The sequence below is a fragment of the Triturus cristatus genome, chromosome 1_1, assembly GCF_964204655.1.
Source record: "Triturus cristatus chromosome 1_1, aTriCri1.1, whole genome shotgun sequence".
Lineage (NCBI taxonomy): Eukaryota > Metazoa > Chordata > Amphibia > Caudata > Salamandridae > Triturus > Triturus cristatus.
This window is the reverse complement of record NC_140579.1, coordinates 817,130,662-817,155,517: the sequence shown is the minus strand read 5'-3', so window position 1 is coordinate 817,155,517 and position 24,856 is coordinate 817,130,662. Positions and strand designations below refer to the sequence as shown.

At 43.3% G+C, this 24,856-nt stretch overlaps 1 long non-coding RNA gene across 1 annotated transcript; it reads left to right on the top strand.

Moving 5' to 3' along the window:
- The first annotated feature begins 14,639 nt into the window (after nt 1-14,639).
- LOC146871116 (uncharacterized) lies at nt 14,640-24,519 on the top strand. The gene is made up of 3 exons (XR_014959504.1): nt 14,640-14,814; nt 23,295-23,419; nt 23,508-24,519. It is a non-coding gene; the product is annotated as an uncharacterized LOC146871116 (long non-coding RNA).
- Nucleotides 24,520-24,856: the final 337 nt, after the last annotated feature.

The following is a 24,856-nucleotide window of genomic DNA, read 5'->3' as shown; positions in this document are numbered from 1 at the left end:
GCTCTATGCGTGGTGGGTCTGTCTGTGTGTGGGTAACTCTGTGTGTGTGTAGGTGGCTCTGTGGGTGGCTCTATTTGTGTGTGGATTGCTCTATGTGAGTGGCTCTGTGTGGGTGGCTCTGTGTGTGGGTGCAAATGCAATAGGTCTCGCATTTGAGAGTGATTAAGCTATTGACATTGTAAATAACAATGCCGTTTCTTTAAATGTTTTAAAAACAAAAACATAAACAAAAAGAATGTCATGAGCAATGCCAATAGCTCTAACTTTAACAATGCCGAGACCATTGCATTGTAAATGCTTGTTATTATTGAGATCCCACACGTGACCTTTTTAAGAAAGTGAATCCCCAGTAGCACGCCACACCAACTCACCCTTGATTACAAGGTTGTGCGTGTCTCCAACTCTCTTTTTGTCTTTTGACATTGTGGTCTGAACGGTTTCAAAGAGTTATGTCCCCAATAAAGTCAAATGTTGTTATCCAGTGTTTTTGCATCAAATGTACATGATGTTGATGATGATTAGTGTCATGGACTTGCTGCTGTACAGGTGTTACGAAGGTATAACAGAATTATTTTTTGATAGGATGTACTCCATGTGGTCCATGAAATCTGTGTACTTTTGAGATATGTATCCATGACATCCTCAGCTGCAATTTCAGGGTGTGATGTTGGCTACATGTTGTGGGCAGGATTTTCTCTTTGGGGTTGCTACTTCACATCTTTTGCATACACTGTTGCACATAGGCTGTGCTTACATTTGGGCACATGGAAAGATTCCCTGACTTGGACAATCTCCACTGTACAGGCATGTTTGTGCATCCATGTTACACAAGTCATCTGTGTCATCAGTCCAACTTAATCTACATGTGTATTGCATATGTGCAGATGACTGAGGGAGGACTCCCGTACACAAGCTTCTGTGACCATAGCTTTTCTTGAGTTGTAATAGTTGGATCACTGGGCAAGTGTTGTGCTGGCATGACAGAAGCCCGCACAGACGAAATTTAGCACAGCTCTCCTTCCCCAGGAGTGCAGTCCCCTCATGGCATTGTGTCATTCCATGACATTGCCTGGGCACATGGTGTGTGTTGTGTGAGCATGTCTGTGTATGTTCACTTCATGTTTTCGGATGCAGCCTGCGTTCCAGACAGGTGTACTTGTTTTGTGGACTTGCTGACTTGGCCTGTGTTCATCTAACTTCTTTGCCCTGCCTTTTCTGGGATATAGGTGCATGACAAACTACTGGTAATTAGGCTGTCATCCCTGGCTGTTTCAGTAGTAAATTCCAGGGATGTTGTCCAACGCACGTGGGACACATTCTGGATTACCATTGGCACTTATGTTTTACCAACATCATGTTTTTTTCCCTATGTGGTATCTGTCAGTGACAGGCTCACTTGTATGTGTGTGTGACTACTCCCTATCATCAGGGTCATTGCTGCTATGTTGGAAGGTGTCGACATTTGTGTGTTGTGGCTCTCCTTTGGTTCAACATTGGTGTAGGTGTGTGGCAGGGTTCCGAATGAATTGTGTAGTTTTCACGTAATGCTGATGTGCCGCATGCTGTGCAATGTGGCAGACCTTCACAGGTGTTGTTGTCAGCCCATGTGTGAGGATCTGTGGGTACCTTGGATCCCCCCACCACCCCTGGGATTGTCATGTGAGCACGAGCAATATCACCAGTCCCTGTGTGCCTAGCTGATGCACATTATTGCAGATCAAGGTGTGTGCTGTTGATGGTGGCAAAATGGGAGTGGTTTCATGTCTAGGCCCATAACTACATTTTGCCCATTGTTTTCAGGTCATGGCCAGTGATTTGTGTTTATGGAGGTGTGATGTGAGTTTGTGGTCCCGGACACATGACCCAGGACGCACATCTGACTGTGCTACGCAGTACGGGGATAACCTAGCTTTATCATAACAGTGGGATTGGCGTACAGGCTAATGTCAACACAAATTAGGATACTAGAGGGTAGAGCTCTGTTGGGTCTGTCTCTTGCTGTGTTGGTTGCTGTTCCACCCTCCTTGTGTCACATGAATCCTTTGTGATCCCGCTTACCCCTGCTTGCTTGCCCCCCAAAGGTGTGCCCAGTCAAAGACTTACTTTTGTATGGCACTGTGAACACGTGTCTCATTGTAGTTCAGCCTTCTGTCATGCGTTGTGCACTAGCCTGGGGACACTGTGACACACACATGTGTTGTGTATGATATGCAGTGTGTGGCTGCCTGTCTGTGTTTGTGCATCTGCGCCTCTGCATTGGTGTGGCTTTAGCGTTCCATTGGGGGGATGTTGTATGTGGGATTGTCCCTAGTGTCCATGCATCTTGTAGGTCATCATCCTGCACATTGATCATGTTTGGTATGTCCCATTGCTGCCATGGTATGTGACTTTGTCACCTAACATCGACAGTCTCCACAGGATTACGCACTTTGTGTTTCTGTTTGTAGAGATATGTGTGTATGCATCATGATGCTCACTTTTCACATAGTCTAATTGTACACTGTTGGCATTGTCAGGGGTCATGGCCAATGCTTGTCTGCACATGGCAGAGGAAGTTCTTGTGATACACAACATTCTTTGCCTCTCATATCTATGTTTGTAAGTGACACAACCACCACATTGCTACTACATTGGTTGTGGTGTTGGGTCCAGTAGTCACAAATACTTGTCTGGTGATGCTGCTATTGTTATGTCCACACTCACCTTTTGGTCACTGTAGTGATGAGGGTTTTTAAACCCCTTTACCACAATGATCCAACAATGCTGTTTTTTTGGACCCCACACTCACCTTTTGCTGACTGTAGTGATGTGGGGTTTAGACCCCATTACCACAATGATCCTAGAAATCGTGTTTTTGTAACCCCACAACAACCTTTTGGGCAGACATGTGATGTGAGTCACATCGTATGTTCACTGTCGGGATCTGTGTTGTGTCCATTTTGCAGACTCAAACATATGATCTTGCCAAGATGCTTTGTTTGGTCAACCTATGAGTGGGGAGGGTAGTGGTGCAGGGCATACAGCCCTGTATGAGTTGTGGGTAGTGGTGCAGGGCATCCAGCCCCCTATGAGTGGGGAGGGTAGTGGTGCAGAGCATAAAAGCCCCCTATCATTGTGGTTGGTAGTGGTGATGGGCACTCCCCCCCCTAGGTGTGGTGACTGCTGGTAGTGAGGATCATGCTACTCCTGTGGTTTTGCTGTTGCTGGTGGAAGGGATGTCACCCCCCCCCTATGTGTGTGTAGCATTTCGCATGTTTGTGGCGTTAATTTGTGGGGGTGTCTGACTGACCGCCTGCGTTGTGCGTGTCTGTTCCTGACCCGGTCATAGATGTACAGTACTGGGATGACCTGCGCGATGGGATTCATCGTTGGTTCGTCTCGTACTTACTGCTCGTTGCTCCGTCTCGTACACGTCGAGAATTGGTCCGTCTCGTAGCCGTGGATCGTGTTGTGGTTAGAATCAGACCTGATATGCAGCTCTTCCGGATGCTGTGACGTGCAGCTAGTGGCGACCCGTCTGGTGCGTAGGATTTGCGCATCGTACTTATCCGGCTGGAAACTGCTATGGGAACTGCTTCCGGGCGACTAAAATCGTTGTTCGGAGGTACGGCTCGTATGGGAAATGCTGCTGGAATCGCAGCCTACGTGTCGGACGGAATTGTGTCAGTTATGCGCATCGTACTTCATTGCCCGGACGGCCCGGCTCCCGGGACGAGTCGGTCGCAAGGCGAGGCTACGGACAGCTCTCGGAGGGCTGTCTGACCCGGATCGGAATCGACCCCTTTGAGTGACACTTTATCACAATTTGTGTTAATCAGTCATGTAGGTAAAAGTGAATTCATTTCATGACTGACCCCTTTTTGTGCACTTTGAAAATGATGGCAGAATTGCAGTGTGAAGCACTCTTTAAAAAACAAAGTAAAAATAGTATGAAAGTAATTTTAGTAGTGCAAAAGGTTTGCTCTACCTTTCTAAATAATATGAACGCTAATCAGTCGTTACATCACAAGGTCACTCAGGCTAGACCAGAAAAGGGGGAACACAGGAAAAAAAGACAAACAAATTATAGTAACAACATTTATTTTTGTCTTAATTGATCTATACATAAAAGTGATTAACTATCAAAATTCATTAGTATTATATAATGAAATATATACAAAGTCAAAAATAGCCCCATTAGAATGATATTTTGAATGGACCACCTAACATATCTCATTCATACAAAACATACATACAAAAAATCCATTCACAGCCTGATTCTATGCAACACATTCATCACCAAAGCATTCAGTCTAAATCAAATGGATCGTCCCGACCAGAGGTTGGTACACGTAGTTTGGATCGATTTGAAAAACAAGAAAACAGGAGGACACGCCAACGCGCGTTTCGGTGCTATCACACCCTAAGTTGGGGTGCCACCTTCTCCAGGGCGTAAAACACATATGCTTCAGGAGTCCAAGGGGCCTGGACATTGAGGAAAATGTACAGGATGACGAATAGACTATAATGGATGAGTCCAATGTGTCTGGAAATGAATAATGTGTCAGGCAAGATAGAAGATTGCGGAAGTGCAAACTGGAGATTGAATTCCACGCAGCGCGTTGATAGGCTCTAAAGTATCATCTATCTTTAAAGTGAAGTGCAGTCTCATGTGAATAATGTGGGGCAGATGGTTTCCGTAGACTGAAGCCTGCTCAAAGACGAATGGTTTTAAAGTTCCATTTTGGCGTTTCCGACAGAAACACACTGGGAAGTACGATAGGTTGCCGCTCAATGGAATCGTCCTACCACGTTGGCTGGAGGACGATGCTGAAAGTAATTTTACACATTGCAAGTTAGTACGTTTATGCACCATGAACAAAAATTTAATGTACAGCATGACCTTTAATAATGTGAAAGAAATACACTTCGTAAATAATTATATGTAGTCGTTTCCAGTACAGGTTTCTATTTGTATTCTGGGACTTGTAGTATTGAAACCAAGTCTGCAGATCCCAGAATGCACAGGAAAAATGTTCATCAGAACAGATTGTCACACATGGACCTGGGAAACATGGAAACTATGTCCATGCCTGACTGCTTCTTTTCCATGATCAGTTTCTACCTTATTGCTGACTGGGGGTTTGTAGTTGTCTAGGAATCTAGGCACTAGGTTCTGGATGACAAGGTACACAGCTGGGACAAGTATTACACATTTACAGGTTGTAATTGGGCCCCGGAAGATGGACTTATATCACAGAGATACTATTTCAAAGTTATCCTTAATCCCCAGGGATCTTATCCTGACACCAGGTGCTTTCATTGAGGTCCATGTACCAAACTGCATGTGTTAAAAAAAACACACCACATTGGACAGTTTTAGAGTGTGGGTCACTGGCTGGCTGTGGTTTACGCCCTGGTCAAGCAGCAACCACAATCCTAGTCAGGGTAAGACCCCAGCGATCCCCAAATTAATCTGTGCTCACCCCTGGTAGCTTGGCACAGAACAGTCCTGCGTAAATTGAAAGTAATGTGTAAAGTATTTGTGCTGTTGTAGTAGAAACATCGTGGACGAGCCCACAAATAAGTGTTACCACTTATGTTGACTCAATATCATGTAGCAGAGTACAGATATCCAATGGATTTGTAAAAAGCCCTCTCACCCAGCAACCTAGTTGGTGGCATTCTTCATCATTGGGGTTCCAGCTGGGCTGCCGAATGCAACCCAGCTGTGCTACAATGCCTGATTACAGCGAGTGGGTTTTTAGTTCAGTGAGGTGAGTGCTCTCGGAGTAAGGTGCTCAGAGAGTGGTGAGATTAAAAATGTCTCAAAGAAGTGTCCAAGCGAAAAATGTATTTAAAGGGTCTTAGGACATGGTTAAAAATAAAGCCGGGATATAATGAAGATAAAAATGTTACTTCAATATCCCTTAGATGTAGGTCAACATGTTTCAGCCTTTTACGATAGTTGTAAGGCTTTCTTCAGGACCATAGTGTGAGGTGGCTACATATCAGCACACACGCTAAGGTGATCTGTGAATGTAGTGGGCAAACAGTACTTACTGACCCACTTAATGGTTGAAATCTGTAAGAGAAAACACACAACATAAAGGACACAAAAAACATATAAAAACATATATGCATTAAACACATGACTTTACATACTTGCATGCTGTGCACTTTACTGTGCTCTGATGCATTTGAGTCAAAGGTTGCTGTGAATATACCCTATTAAGGGTATTGCATGCGCTGAACGTATGTTATTTCAAAACATCATGCATGGTGATAAGTTTGGCATGCATGATTTTTGCACTAACGGATACCTTGTGTGGTCACAAGCATGCGCAAAAACATTCGGCCATCAATAATAGTTTAACTGGGCTAACTTAATTAATGCGTCAGACTCACTAGGTCTGTAACTAGGAGTGCGGGTGTATGGTCGCGACTATGCCGGCAAAAAAAGAAATAGGTATTCATAGCTAATTAATGCATAAGACACATAAGTTCCATAACTGTGAGCGCGATTAAATTGTTGCACTTATGCCAGCAACATAAGCGTAATGTTCATAGGAACAACATGGGTGGGTGGGCCCAGGGTAGACCAGTTTAGAGAAGAGGAAACGGAAAAGAGTCTTACTTCAGCCAAGTTTAAAAGGATAAGACGGATCCTGCAAGGGGGAGCCTCCTGTAGTCAAACACTGCGGGTAAAGTGGAATTCGGTAAGCATGCGAAAATCGGGCTGGTTGACGGATGTCAGCCTTGCAGCGATATCGCTATAAAAATGGGGTCTGAACACTTACTTCATAAAGGATGGTCTCCCGCTATTCAAACCTGTTACGTGCTTAACAGGATCCCGCTGGTTACTGAGCCAGTGTCTGCTACGCTTAGAAAGCAGTTCCTAGAAAGGGCATGGCTACGTCAGGAGACGTATGCCATGTGATCCAAGGAACTTGACTAGAGTGCTAATCCTGCTTGCGTGGAGGAACGTAGAACTTGTTGATGGAAATGGAGTGCGTCAAAGTTGCAACTTCCTAGTTACAGGGGAGTGCAACGAATGTGAACAATTGTACGTTATCAGTGATAACGATAAAGATGGGATTGAAAAGTGATTGAAAAAAAGGAAATGTACCAACACTACGTTACATTTGGCCAATTAAGCGTGCTGTCAAATGTGCAAACTTATAAAAGGAGGAAATACTTAAACCCAGCAGGTGCATGACAAACGCAGAGCAATGAAGTAGCGTATGAAAGTAAAATATGCCTGCGCTCAGTTACATTTGGTTGTTCTGCATGCACTCAGTTACATTTGACCGCTCTGCATGCACTCAGTTACATTTGGCCGCTCTGCATACTATCACATTTGTAGATTGGGTGGATCTAAAATGGGATGTTATTAAGCCATGCAGGTGCGTATCAAAAGCCGATTATGTTAATCGTGACCTGCGCAATATAAATTGGTGTCAATAGATGTCAAAACATGTAGGGGGCAGTATTTACACGTGAATATTAGTCAAAAAAAGTGTGCCGTCAAAAAAAGTGTGCCTCGCCCCACAGGTGCGTGTAAATTCAGGGGGCTTGTAACTCCTGGAATGAGAAATAAACGTTGGTGTACATAAAAATCGATGAATGTAGGGGCAGCGTCCATAGGCTTATCTGTGGATGTCATGGGTTCTAGGTGCCATCAGACATGACTACGATAAGGGGAACTAGTAGGATGGTCACATCTCTTAAAGTTGGAATACCCACTATTATTGAATGTTTTGACATCATAGTCCTGTATTAAGAATGCGGGAATCTCAAGTTTCATTTTATACTCTGTGAAGTGAGTTCCATGGGATGGTATCGTTCAGACCGTTAAGATGGGTGGCTAGACGATAGACACAAAAAGCTGGCTTTATAGGTTGGTGGTGCCCTTGTCCAGTTGTTCAATTATCACCCAACTCATATCGTTGGTGGTATGGCCCAGTTCAAGGAAATGCTCTGTCATCGTTGTAGTGCTGCACTTGCAGCAGATATTACTTCTATGTTCAGATATCCAGATTTAAAATTTTTGGCTCATCATCCCCACGTATCACAGTCCGCATGGGCAGGTGATGAGGTAGACAACATTGACAGAGTTGCAGTTAGTGTGTTTTCTGATTTGCCACGTCCTCCCAGCTTCTAAGTTCAGGGTTTTTGAGGTTTGGCGAGGTGGCATACACTGCAGTTGCCGCAGGGAAAGTGGCCCATCACATTGGGGAGACCCCAAGCGTTTACAACAGTGTTAGGTGTGGTCATTTGCTGTTGGGGGCATGTGGACACCAGACTGTCTCTAAGACTTTTTGCTCTCCTATTGGAAAACAGTGTTTTTTCCCAAATTAATTTCCCACTTGTGAGTATTCTCCAGTTCTTTTGGATGGTTCGTGTTACTTTGTTGGAAATGGAGTTGTAAGTCGTTAGATATGTAAGTGGTATTGTAGATGTTGTCTTTTGCGTTTGTTCCAATAAGCCTTCGCGATTCTGATTCCTGGCTCGTTTCTGAGCTTTTTTTGTTATTCTCTCAGGGTATCCTCTGGTTTTAAGTTTGGTGGTCAAGGCAGTAGCCTGTTCTTTATAGTCACGGACGTTGCTGCAATTTCTGCACAGTCTAAGGTATTGTCCATATGGCAGATTCCTGCGTAAAGGTCTGGGAAAGCTTTCAAAGTGTAAGAAAGATATTCTCGCAGTAGGTTTGATGTTTTTTTTTTTAAGCCAATAAAATCAGTATACATTTGGATTACATTCATAAATACAGAAATACAACATAATCTGAGAGGGAACATTACATATTCTTCATCGCATTATTGTTTCAACATACTTCACAGAGATATAATCATATCAGGGACCAGACATTCAGTCATGTTATAGCCCTTTAAGAACATAAAATAAGTAAAAAAAGAAAAAAAATGGACATAGAAAGTGGTATGTTAGCTTAAGAATTGAGGGGGAGAAAAGGGATTATTGTAGATACTCCACTAACGCCCCCCAGATCTTGGTACCTAAACGGCGTTTCTAAGAGCCCTTAAGAGCGTAAAGACTATATTCCTAATTACATATAGAGTAAACTTTACCCCACCACAATCTTGCAATAGCCACAGATATAAATATAAAATACCTAAATTCATACATTCCCTGTGGATCTACTGCTTCCTCTACCACTGCAAGCATCATCACCGTTGGTGTAATCTCTATCCGCACCCCTGTCACCTCTGTCAAAAAAATCTCAATCTTATTTATAAACTGTCTCAGATCTGGACATTCATAAAACATATGGAGGTTATCTGCTTGGTCTGAAGCGCAGCGCGTACATTTTCCTTCATTTGGACCCTTCCATCGTGCAATTTTGATAGGCGTGGAATACAAGTCACATATAGTTTTATAATGTTGCGACTTAAGACTGGAAGAGACCAACAGCTTTTCTGACACTACTAATGACTGTTGTAGGAGATTCCCTACCCGATTTAATTTATTGTTCCATTTAGAATTCTGTTTTTCAAGATCATCCCCTGTAGTTCCACAAGATTCTGATATAAAATACCAATCCTTCCATGTTTCCTAATTGTTTCCAAAAGCTTACTTTTTATAGTCAGTGCTAGTACATCTACTCTCTTTTGTAGGAAATCACGAATTTGTAAGTATTTAAAAAAATCAGTTTTAGGGAGATCATATTCAGATATTAACGTAGCAAAAGTCTTGATACCACTACAGTCAATTAAATCTCCCAAAGTCACCAGTCCTTTCCGTCTCCATCTAGCCACAACATTGTCGGAAAAAATGAGGGGGGGTAGTGCTAGTGATGAAGTGGGTGTGTAGTAATTAAGTTTACCGAGCTTCAATTATTTCCGAACCTGCTTCCACACTTTATACGCGGCTTGCAGCACCTTAAAGCACGTTTTTTTTATAGTAGCTGGGCTCCAAGTTTAAAAATAAATTCCTCTCTGTTCTTGATCCCAATAGCAACTGAAAAATGTTCGGAAATTCTTCCGCTTTTCCCTCTCTTTCACCAACCAACAAGATGCCCATTTGTTGCAGCATACATACCAAATAATAAAACAAAAAATTCTGAGCTTCCCAGCCCCCTCGGGATCTAGGCAGGGTCATATACCTTATTGCTCGCCTAGGTATGCCTTGCGGCCATAGAAAAATAGCACAAATGGATTGTAGTTTTTGAAGTTGTTTCATCGTAAGTTCCAAGGGGACACATCTAAAATAGTACATCACTTTTGGCAATATATCCATTTTTAAGACATTAGATCTGCAGACTATCGACAAGTGTAAATTTTCAATTCTATCCAAGTCTTTCTTGATTTTCCGCAATAATGATTCCCAATTTGATAATACCATTTTATCCAAGCAAACATTGATACGGATCCCCAAGTATGTAGCCTCTTCTGTGACCCTAGGATCATTACTACAAACTTGCTCAGTACAGATTATTTGCGTTGTAGTAGTCTTTAATAAAATCCTGATCCTTCCCCAAATTGAGCAGCTAATTGTTCAATCTCTTTGACAGTTCGGATTGGATCCGGTGAGATAACCGCAATGTCATCTGCGTATGCTAGTGTAGTAACCTCCAACTCCGGTCTCGCTGTCACCTTGTGTTCCAGTAGATTCAAAAACGGATTGATGTATAAAGCAAATAATAGGGGGGAACAGGGACATCCTTGTTGGGTACCTCTTGATATTATAACAGGACTAGACTCCAACCCCAGCGCACATATTTTTGCCTTGGGTGAGTGATACATAGTCTGTAAGGCTTGTATAAAACCTAGTCCAAAACCTTGCCATCACATCGTAGCCCATAAAAACTCCCAGGAGACACAGTCAAAAGCTTTCTCCGCATCGAGTAGAACCACACCGCACGAAGCTTTCAATACAGTAGCAATGTCCAGTGTGGTAACTACCCGACTGACATGATTGACCGTGCCTCTTCCTGGAATAAAACCGTGTTGTCGAACAGAGACTATGGGAGTTATAACACGAGACAATCGCGTTGCCAGTATTTTTGCATAAATCGTCCCATCGCAGTTTAGCAACGAAACGGGTCGATACGATCCCGGCAGTAGAGATGGCTTATCTTTTTTTTAAAAGATAACTATACTTGCTTTGTCTCATGACGCTGGGGCATAACCTTTCTGAGCCTCACGAAAAACCATCAACATATCTGCTTGTAATTCAGAATTTTTATTTTTGTAAAACTCGATTGGGATCTTGTCAGGCCCTGCAGCTTTCCCTGTTGCTAATGATCTAACTGCCTCTTCTAGTTCTTCTAAAGTTATGGGCTTTTCCAAATATTCATTATCTTCTGAGCTTAGTATCTTCCTATGGGGATCCTTAAAAAAATTTGTAGAAGTTCCTTGACGTGTATGCTCTTCTGTATATAATTCCTCGTAGAAATCTCGAAAAACTTCAAGTATCTCTACAGGTGTTTCCACCGTCTTTCCATTAGCATCTACGATTGCGGTAATAACATCTTTTATCTCTTTCTGCCTTATTTTTTTAGCCAGGCATTTGCCAGTCATCTCCCCATACTCATAGCACTCTATTCTAAATGTTTGATATTTATTAGCAATATCTTTAGCCCATTTCTCATTTATCTTCGCCTTACATCGTGCTATCTCGGTTTGTGCCTGTGAGCTGTCTAATTTCTCTCTTAGGGTGCGTACTAATGTATGGTCTGCTTGCTTGAGATTATTATACAATCCCTGGATAAGCTGCCTCTGTTGTTTTTGAGCATGCAATCCAAAACTAAGAGTTTCCCCTCTAAGTACGGCTTTTAATGCATCCCACATAATACACCTGTTGGTTGAGTACCGGTTGATAACAAGAAATTCTTTTAGCCATTGTCGTATGTGGGTGACAAACTGGTCATCTAGCAATAATTTACGATCAAAAGAGAAGTTCCTCCTAGTTCGGACCATTCCAGGCATTTTAATTGTTAACAATAATGGATTATGATCTGAAGTAATTCTCTGGAAAACCTGTATCTGCGCTTCCGGCAGCAGTGTTTTAGTGACAAAGAAATAATCAAGTCTTGCTAATTTCTGATGAGGGCAAGAGAAATAAGTATATCCAGGGTCTGACTGATTTAATCTGGGCCATACATCCCCCAGCCCATGCTCATATAAGATTTGCTGTAATGCCCTATAAAACTTGGGCTTTCGACCAATATATTTTTCTCCAGAAGAGCCCTTAATAACTTCTTCTAACTGGATATTAAGATCCCCACAGAATATCAGCGGAGATGCCCAAGAAGCAAATTCCATATTTAAGTATTCCAATATTTGAGCTTCGTCATGATTGGATCCGTATACTGAACATACTGTAAACTTTTTACTAGCTATGGCACATTCCACAATTACCCAGCGCCCATATTTATCCGCTAAGTGTTTCACAACTTAATTTTTTTTTTCCCCCATAATGGCCACCCCTCTGGTTGTAGTCCCTTGCGATGTGCAGGCTAATAGTTCATACCCAAGTTCTGTAAGCACCTTATATTTGGCCCCAGGAATATGGGTCTCCTGAAGACATATCATATCAGGAGACACACTTTTAATTTTCTGCGCTACCCTCTGTCGTTTAGTCCTCTCATTGAGACCCCGAACATTAAAGGAACATATCGAGAACAAACTCAACATTGATTTTCTTCAGTATTAAAAAAACACTGCCCTCTCTCCCAATGTACCAAATCACTTCTTCTCATTTGCATAACCTCATTTATTGGCTTTTTTACCCCCATTTCAAACCCCGTGCCCCCCCAGCAACCAACCATCCCCCTACTGCCCCACCCTTCCCCCCCTTTTGGTCTCTTCTACCAACAGAGACCCCCCTTACCCATCCAACCATGGAGGCTGCAAGAACCAAGTCTTGAGTGATGGAGAACCCTGTCCTAACACTAACCGTTCCCCCCTCCCCCTCGACAATTCCCCTTACCATTGTGTTCATAGATCACTCCTCATCAAATATTTACAGAGTGAAGGAGAACAAGAGAATAGAAAGAAGAGTAGAGAAAGGATGATACAGAAAGACTTAACCCGAGACCCACATCGTACTAACATTTATAATATACAAACTGGCGCTAGAGTAACTTTAAGCTTAGACTTTCAAATTTAAGGCAAAATATTCTGAAGATACTCTTTAGCCTTCGATAGAGATGTGAAAAACCTTGTGCTATCCTTATATAAAACTTTAAGCTTGGCAGGATTCAGTAGGAATACCTGGGTACCTTTACTTTGGCAAGGTGTAATTAGTTGCTGGAGCTGCCGTCTCTTTTCCACTGCTTGATGACAATAATCAGGACGCACAAAGAACTCAAACCCATACCCCCTTCTCTTTCTATCTGGCCTGGCCAAATCATACAAAACCTGTCTAGATAAAAAATTAGATAGGGCAATGAGAATTGCCCTAGGTTGAATAGATTTGGTAGTCTCTCACAATTAGTCTTTTGTTGAAAGGGGAACCGATGGGCCCGTTGTACCACGTTATCCCATATCCAGTGTGTCAGCTCAGGAAATGCTTCTGTGAGTAGCCCTACCACGAATTTCCATGGATCGGACTCCTCTCTTTCTTCAGGAATTCCTAGAATTCTTAGGTTGTTTCGCCGAAGTCTGTTTTTCATATCTTCAAGTTTCCAGGCCATGTCGCTGCGCTGTGCTGTTACATCCACCGTTATTGCCGTCTGAGTGTTCATTTGATCTTCAAGGGTGGAGATCCGATTCTCAGCTTCCGTTACCCGTTCAGCAAACTCGGAACAAGTCTTAGCAACCCGGCATAGTGAATTTTGCATTTTTCGGCATGCCTCCTGTGTTTTCTGACTCTCAGCTCGGGATTCCTCTCTATGTGACATTATTGACTCGTAAATGACAGCCAGAGAGATTTCTTCTGTAGCACCTCCTAGGTTTGTCTGGTCTCGTTGCAACCCCTTCGATAATTCAGATTGTATCACATTAGATAAGGACACAGACCCATGCCCCTCTCTGGATGCTGCTATTGTTTTTTTACGTATTGTGTCTGGACCAAATGTCTTAGTCGGACCATCAGACAACTGTATGGACTCATCCCCCGACAAATCAGTATGGTCAGAGAGTGAAAAAAATGGTTCCCCCGAGTCCATTTCAGAAGGTTCAGGGGGTTTGCTCAGATCTATCTATTTACTCATATACTGAGCGTCTTGGGCTTTTTCATCAATTTCTGAATTGCCACCCATTATAGCCATATTTATACAATACGCACTCCCCTCAAAAATAGGACTAGCAGTGTTCTCCCTCGGTGTCCCATCATGGACTGGTGGGGTATGAGTGATAGAGGCGCCATCGTTAACATCAGCATCACCTTGCCCTCCTTGCTTTTGCCTTTGTTCATTTATCATCTGCACATTACCTTCAGGGAGCCCTATGTCCCCCGTGCTTGCCTCTTTCTGTTGCGCATCAGCGCCTGACTCTCTCGTCGTAGTTGTAACTGTCAAGGTCGCAGTCTCATCTGAAATGTGACCCTTGCTTTTCAAGCCAAGGAGGAAAATAGCAGGAATGACTGCCTTTGAAGATCGAGTATTCATCGGTTGCAGGCTACTTCCTGGGTCTTGTGTAGCCGCTCCCTGTCTTTGTTTCTCTTGGGCGTTTTCTGCCTGTTGTTGCTTAGCCGATGTTACAGCAGCATCTCCACCTCGCTTAGCACTGCGGGCACCTTTCTGCGGCATCTCGGCCCCCAGAGCCCCACACCTGCCGTCCAAAAAGGTGCACCAAGCTCCCCACGACCGGGAGCAAAGCCGATGCACAAGTGGAGTCCGGAGACCAGAGAGCGTCAAACGCCGGCACATAAGTAAACACCAGAGCATTAGAGGATCTTTTGCAGGTCTTCCTGTCTTCCTGTACAGTTACACCTTTCCCCTCTTAGTTAGAATCCACATCCCTGTAGTCACGACAAAAACGGCAGAATTCGAAAAGGGATAAACGAAAAGTTCAAGGGGGTGAGGGGACGGTTAGCAACAGGAGTTCACTCGGCCACTGTAGCGGCCGCCATCTTGCCCCCTCGCAGTAGGTTTGAAATGTGTTTTACTTGAGAGACTACCCCCTTCAGCAGTGATGTCTAAGTCAAGGAAGGTAATGCTGTCTCTACTCGCACTGTGAGTGAACTGGAGATTAGGATCCTGTTCATTAATTCCAAGTTAGAAAAGCTTGTAATCTGCCCTCAGTACTCTCCCATATTAGGATCACATCATCGATGTATCTCTTCTAAAATGTTATGTTTGTGAAAAATGGGGCTGCGGAGTTCAGAAGATGGGTTTTGTCAAAATTATACACATAGAGACCCGCCAAACTGGGGGCGAATGTGCTCCCCATTGAAGTGGCGTATATCTGTAAAGATAGGTCACCTTCAAATTCAAAATAGTTCTCTTTCAAAGCCAATTCTGCACATTGTAGTACAAATGATTTGTAATCCCAAGTAGTGGAGTCAAGTGCTGAACAAAGTACTTGTAAAGTATCATTTTGTGGGAGGCTGGTACACAAGCTTTCTATGTCCAAACTGACCAAATAGGAGTAGTCAGGATTGAAGCTCAGGGTAAGCAGATGACCCAGCAGATCTTTTGTATCTTTCAGATAAGTTGGTGTTGTTTGTACTATCGGTTGTAAATAGTAATCACAGAAGCGTGAAAGTGGTTCCAATAATAAACCTATACCCGAGACTATGGGATGTCCGGGTGGGGTGATCTGTTTTTATGAATCTTGGGGATGGTGTAAAAGTATGGGATTTTCTCCCCATCGGAGGTCAAGAACTGGGCTTCATGTTTACTGATGTCTCCCTTGGATTCTGCGTCTTCAACTAATGCTTGTATTCTGGTTCTTAGGTCACCAGTGGGGTCATGTTCCAATCGTCTGTAGTTTTTGGCGTCTCCAAGGAGTCTTCTGCATTCTGTTTGGTAATCGTCTTTATCTTGGAGAACAATCCCACTGCTCTTGTCCGCTGGCTTGATTATGATATGTCATTGGCTTTGAGCGCACGAATGGCGGCAAATTCAGTGCCACTGGTATTTTTAAACTGAGGTTCTTCCTGGGCATCTTCAATTTCTTTGTAGATGTCCTGCTCAAAAGCAATGAGCTCTACTGGTATGGTATGTGGTGGGGATTGAAAGAGGATTTTAGCTTGAGATTCGTGTCACCTTGTCACCTTCTTTCCCATTAGGTTCCTGTGGTGGTTGGTATTCAAAGAAGACTTTGAGTTTGAGTTTGCGAAATAACTCAGCCAGCTCACAATGTAATTTAAATGTATCAAGTTTTGCGGTGGGTGCGAACCAAGCCCTTTGTTTAGGACTGTCTCTTCTGCCTAGGTCAAGGTGTGCGATGACAGGTTGGTGACTAAAACCTGTGTGTGCTGGGTCCCGCTTGTTGCTCTTTGGATTTGCTGCATGTGTGGGTGCCCTGAATCGGATCCTCTTCCCAATGTACTTCATTCTGTCTCCGTCTCCTGCCTGGCCTCTTCGGCCGTTTCCTAAAAAAGGAAACCTGGGGTTGGTATTCATGTATTGCATTTGGGGTTGGGCGAATGGAGGGTTCCAGCCGTAAAGCAAGTGTGGGTTCATTGGAGGTTAAGGATTAGGGTATTTCATTGGACCCTCTTGGGATATTTGGGGCCACGGTTGGTGCCAGTTAACATTTTGACCTCTGCCTTTCTGTTTGTTGCGGTAACTGCCGCTACTGGAACCGCTACTTACAGACGAGTCATCATCAGAAGAGCCTGACTGTGCAGGGCATGTTGGTGGTTTATAATCAGCATCTGCATAGGGGTAAGTTTTCACATAGGAACATTTCTTAAGATCTTTTTGAAATTTATGAATTTTTGATTGGGTAAGGTCATCCTTATACTCAACCATCTCTTTATTGACTTCATCCAGTCTCTTTTTGAATGAGGTCAGGGTGGTTTTAAAATGATTCTCTGTAGCTTGGATATGTCAAGAATTCCTGTCATGCGAGGGGAGGAAAACGGACTACATCTCCCAGGATGCTTAGCGGTTGAGAGGTTATGTAAACAGGAGAGCTGTTACATAACTCAAGGAAAACACGCCCTTATGTAAACAGGAGAGCTGTTACATAACTCAAGGAAACACGCCCTTATGTAAACAGGAGAGCTGTTACATAACTCAAGGAAAACACGCCCTTATGTAAACAGGAGAGCTGTTACATAACTCAAGGAAACACGCCCTTATGTAAACAGGAGAGCTGTTACATAACTCAAGGAAAACACGCCCTATAAAGGGAGGAACCGGGAGGTACAACGCTGTCGGATATTGTGTTTACACCGACGTACCTGCTTAGTGAAGAGCAGTGTTCCGGAGTGGTGCTCCAGTAAGGCAAGAACGGAGGTAGGTCGAGTCGTTACTCCCTGGGCCGTGTCTTGCCCCATCGTCACCTGTGAAGGACCCGGAAGCTCTACCGGATAACCATTGAGCTTCGCTTTTTGACTCGGCTGAGTCAAAGCGCAGTGGCGCTTTTGCTGGTTGGAGTCGTAACTCCCAGCCCGACCAGAGATACAGGGACTGCCAGCTGTAACGCACACCAGGAGGTGTTTGCCGCGTTACAGACTCGGAAGTCCACGGGATCGATCGAGCGGCTGCTCTCGGTTCAGTCTTCTTTGCTTGTGATTGGGGTATCGGTGACGCATCACCAGGAGGTGACTCCGCGTCCCGGTGCAGTCTGAGGAAGAGGTTGAGCGGCTGCTCCCTTCAGGTAGAGACCCCGGCTGGGTGTTTCCCTGACTCCTCGATTCTCCCCAACACTCTTCGTGCCCCTCACAGCCTACCGATTGGCATTGTCGGCCATTTCATTTCTGCCCTCTGTTGGCATACGCCGGGATCGGCGTATATGCAGAGGACGGTTAGGACCATCCGTGCTGTGGGCTGGTAACGTACTTAGCCTGGAGGATTCCAGTGACTTCAACCTTTGTTTATTCCTTGTATTATTTTTGCCTTCATTAAAATAACTAAACCTTCACAAGTGGTTGCGTGCTCATTATCGTGTCTGTTAAACGATCCTGAGACGTTCAGGGCGTTACAGGATATCTATGAGGATGGCGTCAGACAGAATTTTTGTTGTCTGAATGATTAAGATGTTCCAGTCTCTGGTACAATGCTAGGCTATTTGTGCCCAGTCCTTCCGAAACGCTGCGTCATGTAGAAAGATGCATGAAGCATTGGTGACTATCAGTCCCTTGGGGGCAGTGTTGTTACGTAAATATTCAGTGAGAATTACTCCACGTAGAGTAGTTCTGATGCGATTTCTCTTTTTTTCGGTGAGCTTTTCCCAGTCCGCGCTTTGTGCTATCGTCTGTGCAACATTAAGGTCAGACAGTAGAGGGGGGGCTGAGAGGATGCTTGTTAACGTCTTCTTCAGTAAATGTTAACCCTAGGATTTCAGCCATGTTTGGTCGCAAATATTGAACATACGCTAAAGGTAACGAGAAAACTCTCACAGCTGTGCACTGTCTAATATGTTGAAAACAACAAGAGAGTAAGGAAACAATATGGGAGTGCGTCCTCTTCCCCAAAATAATAGTAGAAACAATGTGGACGAACCCACAAATAAGTGTTACCACTTACGTTGACTCAATATCATGTAGCAGAGTACAGACATCCAATGGATTTGTAAAAAGACCCCACACCCACCATGGTGGCATGCTTCATCATTGGGGTTCAAACAGTAAACCAGTGAAAACACCATCCAAAAATATCCCACACCAGGTTTCGAAAAATAGAGTAATTTTTAATAAATAAAACAAGACCAAAATGGAAAAAATCCAAGAAGTCGAATCGAAGATATTCAATTTTTACGTTTTAGTTTAAAATAGTGCCGAAAAGCACAAAGCGCCAATAAGGGATATCTAGTTGCACCACACCCGAACAAAGTCACAACTTCAGGTCAACCGCGATGGAGTGCGGGCCGGCTACTGGGACCCAGTTAGGCTTGCTAAACAAAGTACCTTAAATCTTGGTTGCAGGGCGTCTGGGCCCTCGAAGCGATGCGCAGCCGAAGCGATGGATCGGTCCCGAGATGCGACAAGGCTGTGGTGCGAGGTCCTGTTGCATCATCAAGGATGCCGTCGGCTCGGCTTGTGATGCGAAGTACGGGCATCAGGATGCGGCATGCAGTTGGCGATGTGTCAGTTCCAAAGAGCTGCAAGACGTCTTCGTCGAGGCTGCTGTCGAGAGGTGCGAGGACTTGGGCTGGAGATGTGCCGTGCCAACTGCAAAGCGATGGCTCTGAAAACTTTGAGGGTGATGTGGACTGTCTGCGTCGTGTCTAATCCAAGCAGCAGTATCAATGCATCGGCTTTGCTCGAGGATGCACTGCTCAGCGGAGGAGATAATTTGGATCTGCTTGGGGATGCTCCGCACAGCAGAGCAGATGCGTTAGTTCCGCTGGTAAGCACCATTGGCCCACTTCCTGGGGTCCGGGACTGGGTCGGCACCACTTTGCGGGGTAGACTCACTGGCAGCAGAGTCCAGGTGCAGGTGCAAGGTTGTTGGAAGCCTGTTATGTCTCTGAAGCTTCAGATCAGGAGGCCAGCCAACAAGCCCTTGGATCACTCTGGGTTGTGGGTTAAAAAGATGCAGTTCAAGTCCTTCTCACCCAGGCAAGGAGGGCAGCAGGTCAGCATTGCAGGGCAGTAGTTCTTCCAGAGCAGTAGTCCGGCAGAGTGGCAGTCCTTCAGCAGTACAACAGTCCTTCTTCCTAGCAGAGTTTCCTCAAGTCCAGAAGTGTATTGAAGTGGTGGGGTCTGAAATCCTATTTTTTACCCTAGTGCCCTTCTCCTGGAAGGTGGGAGAAGTTTCCAGAAAGGTTCTTAGACGTTTTTGGAATTTCCTGATTTTCCTGCCCTGGCTCCAAGCTGGCTGCAGTGACAATACAGGGTTGTTAATCCTATTGTGAGAAGACAGGACACAGCCTATTCAGGTGCAAGTGGGGCTGTGCTCAGGTCCGCCCACCCATCCTGCCAGTTGAGGGCCGTTGAGGCACACCCAATCCCACTATTGTGTGACTGTCTGGGAGGAATTCACAAAGTCTGTCAGCTACACCCAGTCATGTGACCCAAGACAGGCTGTAGGCAAAAAGGGGCACAAGCAGAAAAATGCCCACTTTCTAAAAGTGCAAAAACCTACAGGGGTTAAGCCCAACGGACAGTGACTTACTTTTCACTCAAAAACGAGAAGGAATATTCAACTCGTGCACCATGCTGGTTGTAACTCAACTCGGCATCTCAAACCAGAGCACTTCCTGTTTGGAGAGCTATGATTCATGGGAAAAGAAAATTTGCCCAATCAAAACGCTCTAAAGTCCCTCTTTTTGCAAATGCTCATGAATTGCATTATGGTATTTGTAGTATACACACTACACTCTAGCTAATTCAGTCATACCATTCAATTCAGTGGAAGCACTGTCAAATTTTAAAATAAGATAAGCTTCCTTTCTCAATAATACTTTCTTTGTTTCTAATTGGCTGATGCCTGATAACACCGCTTGTTCATAAGCCAAAATTTCTCAAATATGTCCCCAATAGAATTACTGATTTTACCAAAATGAAATTGGAGGCATTAGAGTTTTGCCGAAAAATTCGCCTGAAGGCATTTTTCCATGGAAAAGTATATACTAAAATGAATGAGGTTTCTGGCCTTTCTAATAAATCGAAATTTGTCCCATTCCCACATACAGTACCAAAATTAATTTTGGCTTATGAACAAGCGATGTTATCAGGCATCAGCCAATTAGAAACAAAGAAAGTCTTCATTAAACGTAATATCACGAGGCAGCAGCCATTGGCCACTGAGAGTTTGAAACAGGACACATCGGTGGTGATAAAACAAGCCGATGAAGGCCGTGCCATAGTCATCTGGCCTAAGGAAATGTATGTATCTGAAGGAAGGCAGCAGGTGAACAACCAGGAGTGGTACCGCAAGGTCAAGGATGATCCAACTAAGTCTACTCGAGGTTATTTTTGGAATATTGAGAACAGGGTTCGACGGAGGATTCTTGGGTCCGAAAGAGTTTGAATATTTGTCCAAAAAGTTCCCAAGGATCCCAGTCTTATATTTTTTACCCAAAGTACATAAGAGGTTGGATAATCCCCCGGGCAGGCCAATAGTGTTCGGGAGTGATTCTCTCTTAGAGCCCATTTCCAAATACGTGGATTTTTTCCTTAAACCCTTCTTGACCGAGGTACCTTCTTATGTGCGTGACACGGTTGATTTTATCAATAAGATTGAAGGCCATGAATTTGATGAGTTGACCCAATGGATGGTGTTGTTTGACGTCACCTTATTATACACGCAGATACCCCAAGAGGAGGCACTTCAAGTGATTGAGGCCTACTTGGAGGAAAGACCTCGTCCTCTTAGGGTACCCTCACAGTTTATTCTTCAACTAGCAGAGGTTGCCTTAAAGAAAAATTATTTCAGAGTTGATGATTCCTTTTTTATTCAGATCAAAGGATCAGCTATGGGCTGTCCGTTTGTGCCAGAAATGGCGATCCTCTTTATGGCCAAATATGAGGATAGATTTATTTTTAACAACAATCCATTTAAAGAGCACATAGCGCAATGGTTGCGCTATATAGATGACATCTGGTGCTTGTGGAATGGGCCTAAGGAAGAGTTGGAAAGTTTCTATGGTTGGCTAAACACCCGCCATCAGGATATCAAATTTACATTGACCATGAGCAGGACAAAGCTGACGTTTTTGGATGTTGAAGTAGCGTCCAATGATAAAAAGTTAACAACTACTTAGCATAGAAAGGCAACTGATAAAAATACCATCCTTCACCATACAAGTGCTCATCCTAGGAGCTTGAAAGAAAATCTTCCGTATGGACAGCTATTACGAATACTTCGCAATTATTCATCAAAATCTGATTTTGAACATTATTCTGCGTTATTTAAAGAACAGATGATCCTTCGTGGGTACCCAAAAAAGCTCTTGAAGCATTCAATAAAGAGAACGTGGTACACGCCTCGGGAAGATCTTTTACAAAAGAAGGAGAAACCTCCATTGAAACGTATGATTTGTGCGACCACTTTTGGTCTGGATACCAACAGATTCAGGCAAGTTATAATGAAAAATTGGCACTTGCTTGAAAAATTAGAATGCGGTTTTCCAAAACCCCTGTTCACAATGAGAAAAACAAGAATATTGGTCAACAACTAGTACGAGCAGTCATCTTTCCCATTCAAAATAAACAGTCTTTAAGATCACAATGGCAATTGAAACCGGTTGAGGGCCATCATAAATGTGGTGCGTGTGCAGCTTGCGATTCAACCATTGAAGGTGTTGAATTTTCCCATAATGGTACCAAATGGCGCCATTCAGAATTCACTAATTGCAAATCAAAAAACATAATGTATGCAAATGTCTGCCCGTGTGCCTTATTATATATTGGCAAAACAAATCAACAAATAAATCAAAGGATCACGCAGCACCGTTCTAGGATTAAAAAGAAAGTGTTGACTGCCCCTATGGTGCAACACTTTATTGACAATTCCCATACTGAGAAGGATTTTAAATGGACGGCTTTGTCTAGCTTTGAAACAACCAAACGCTATTTTGATATTGATGCTGCATTATTGAGAAAGGAAGCTTATCTTATTTTAAAATTTGACAGTGCTTCCACTGGATTGAATGGTATGACTGAATTAGCTAGAGTGTAGTGTGTATACTACAAATCCCATAATGCAATTCATGAGCATTTGCTAAAAGAGGGACTTTAGAGCGTTTTGATTGGGCAAATTTCCTTTTCCCATGAATCATAGCTCTCCAAACAGGAAGTGCTCTGGTTTGAGATGCCGAGTTGAGTTACAACCAGCATGGTGCAGGAGTTGAATATTCCTTCTCGTTTTTGAGTGAAAAGTAAGTCACTGTTTTGCCCCTGTGTTTGTTTGGTTAAAAATTACAATACTAAAAAACATACAACCGTATGCTTAAATGCGCTTACGTTTGTACTTCTTATAGATAATACCCGTGAGGGAAAGCACGCCCGTATTTGAGCAAAAGGAAAGTCCATTACATTCAGAGTTTTGAATTGGTGAAGATGAGGTAAAGTAAGTCCGCTTGTTAATAGTGTTTTAAAGTGCTTCATGTATTTTGCCTGTTTGGACACATTGTTAAATGAGGACAATATTGTAGAATAAAGAGTCTTCAAGGAACTCAGTCCTGCCCATACTCTGCAGTAAAGGTACATATCTTTTTGGTGCTTCCCTCTGGGGGTGTAAGTCGAGAGTAGCAGTAGATATATTCAATACTTTGGTTCTTTCATTTCAGAAATTCATACTGGCAAAGTGTTAAGGGAGCCTCGTAGGCAGTAACACAAACAAGTCCAGTGGCAGATAAGCCAAAAACTCTTGGAGCAAACGAGCTGGAGTGGCTGCTCCATCTCTAGAAAACAGGTACTCACTAAGTTAGTTACATGTACAAGAGAGAGTTAGTTCGGGTTGACGCTGGTTTTGCATCATTTATTTATTTTGTTTTTTGTAGAATATCCGGTGCATTTATATGAAGCCCTGATGATAGTCCCGGTACTATTCGCCTGGGTCTTGAAACGCGTTGGCATTTCGGGAGGCATTTAGTTAATTCTGAATGCGGCGAGAGATGAAGGAAATTATTGGATAAAGGATTGTTGTACTATTCAGACACTCTTTTGATGCTGGAGTTGGAATAACACATGTGGTTCATAACATTGGATATTTTCATGTTTATTACTAAATTTTGTATATGATGTAAATTTTTCCGAAAAATGTGTTTTGCATCAGATTAATGTATGAATTCATTTGCTGCTTTTGTCATGTTGCAAGCTGTTGCCAATCATGTTTTCACAGTGTCTAAGTCCATTTTTGTCTTTAAGTGTATGTTAATGTGAATTGTATATACGTGTAAGTTCATGTGTGAATTTGATAAGTCTGTGTTTCTTTTTCAGTCCCAAAAATAGTTTTGATCAATTTTTAAATTAATAAGAAACAGGAGTGGTCTAATAAAAATTCAATTCGGACAGATAAAAGAGTTGACTGTTCGTTACTCCATGAGTAGTAGGAGTGTACGGTAGTACGGAGCCGGGTTCATTGTTTTGTGTTCTGCACTTTCTAAAAGTGTCATTTTCAAAATTGTAATAAAAAATCAGATTTTACCATAAATGAGGGTTTATCATTACAATTCCATATGTACATCTACCTCCTCTCAATTAGGAATGTACACTTATTAAATGTAATAAGGAATCCCCAATGTTATCCTATGGGAAGGGTAAGCCTCACAGTAGTGAAAAACAAATTTGAAGTACATGTCCAACCTTTTAAGTACATAGCACCTTGCCCTATGGGGTGACGTTTCTGTAATAAAAGGGGTGTTTAAGGCTTGGCAAGGGGCCATAAATGCCAAGTCGACATGGCAGGGTGATACTGCATTCAGGCTGCAATGGCAAGCCTGGGACACGTTTTAGAGTGACACTTAGGTGGGTGGCACAATAAGTACTGCAGGTCCACTGGTAGCATTTAATTTACAGGCCCTGGGTATATGGTATACCACCCTACAAGTAAATTAAATATACCAATTAGGTATATGCCATTCAAATCATGTTTAGGGGAGTGAGCACAAGCACTTTAGCACTGGTTAGCAGTGGTAAAGTGCATAGATTCCTAAGGCCATCAGAAGCAAAATGTCAGCAATCTTCGAGGCAAGCAGACAAAAAGTTGGGGGTACGACCACCCTAAGGCTGACAGGTCTAACACATGCCCCCCCCCCCTAGCTTACAGTGGGAAGAACTACGCAACCACCTGGGTGTTCTCAAAACTAAGGTGGAAGAACTTGGAAAGACCATCAGCATTGGCATGGTC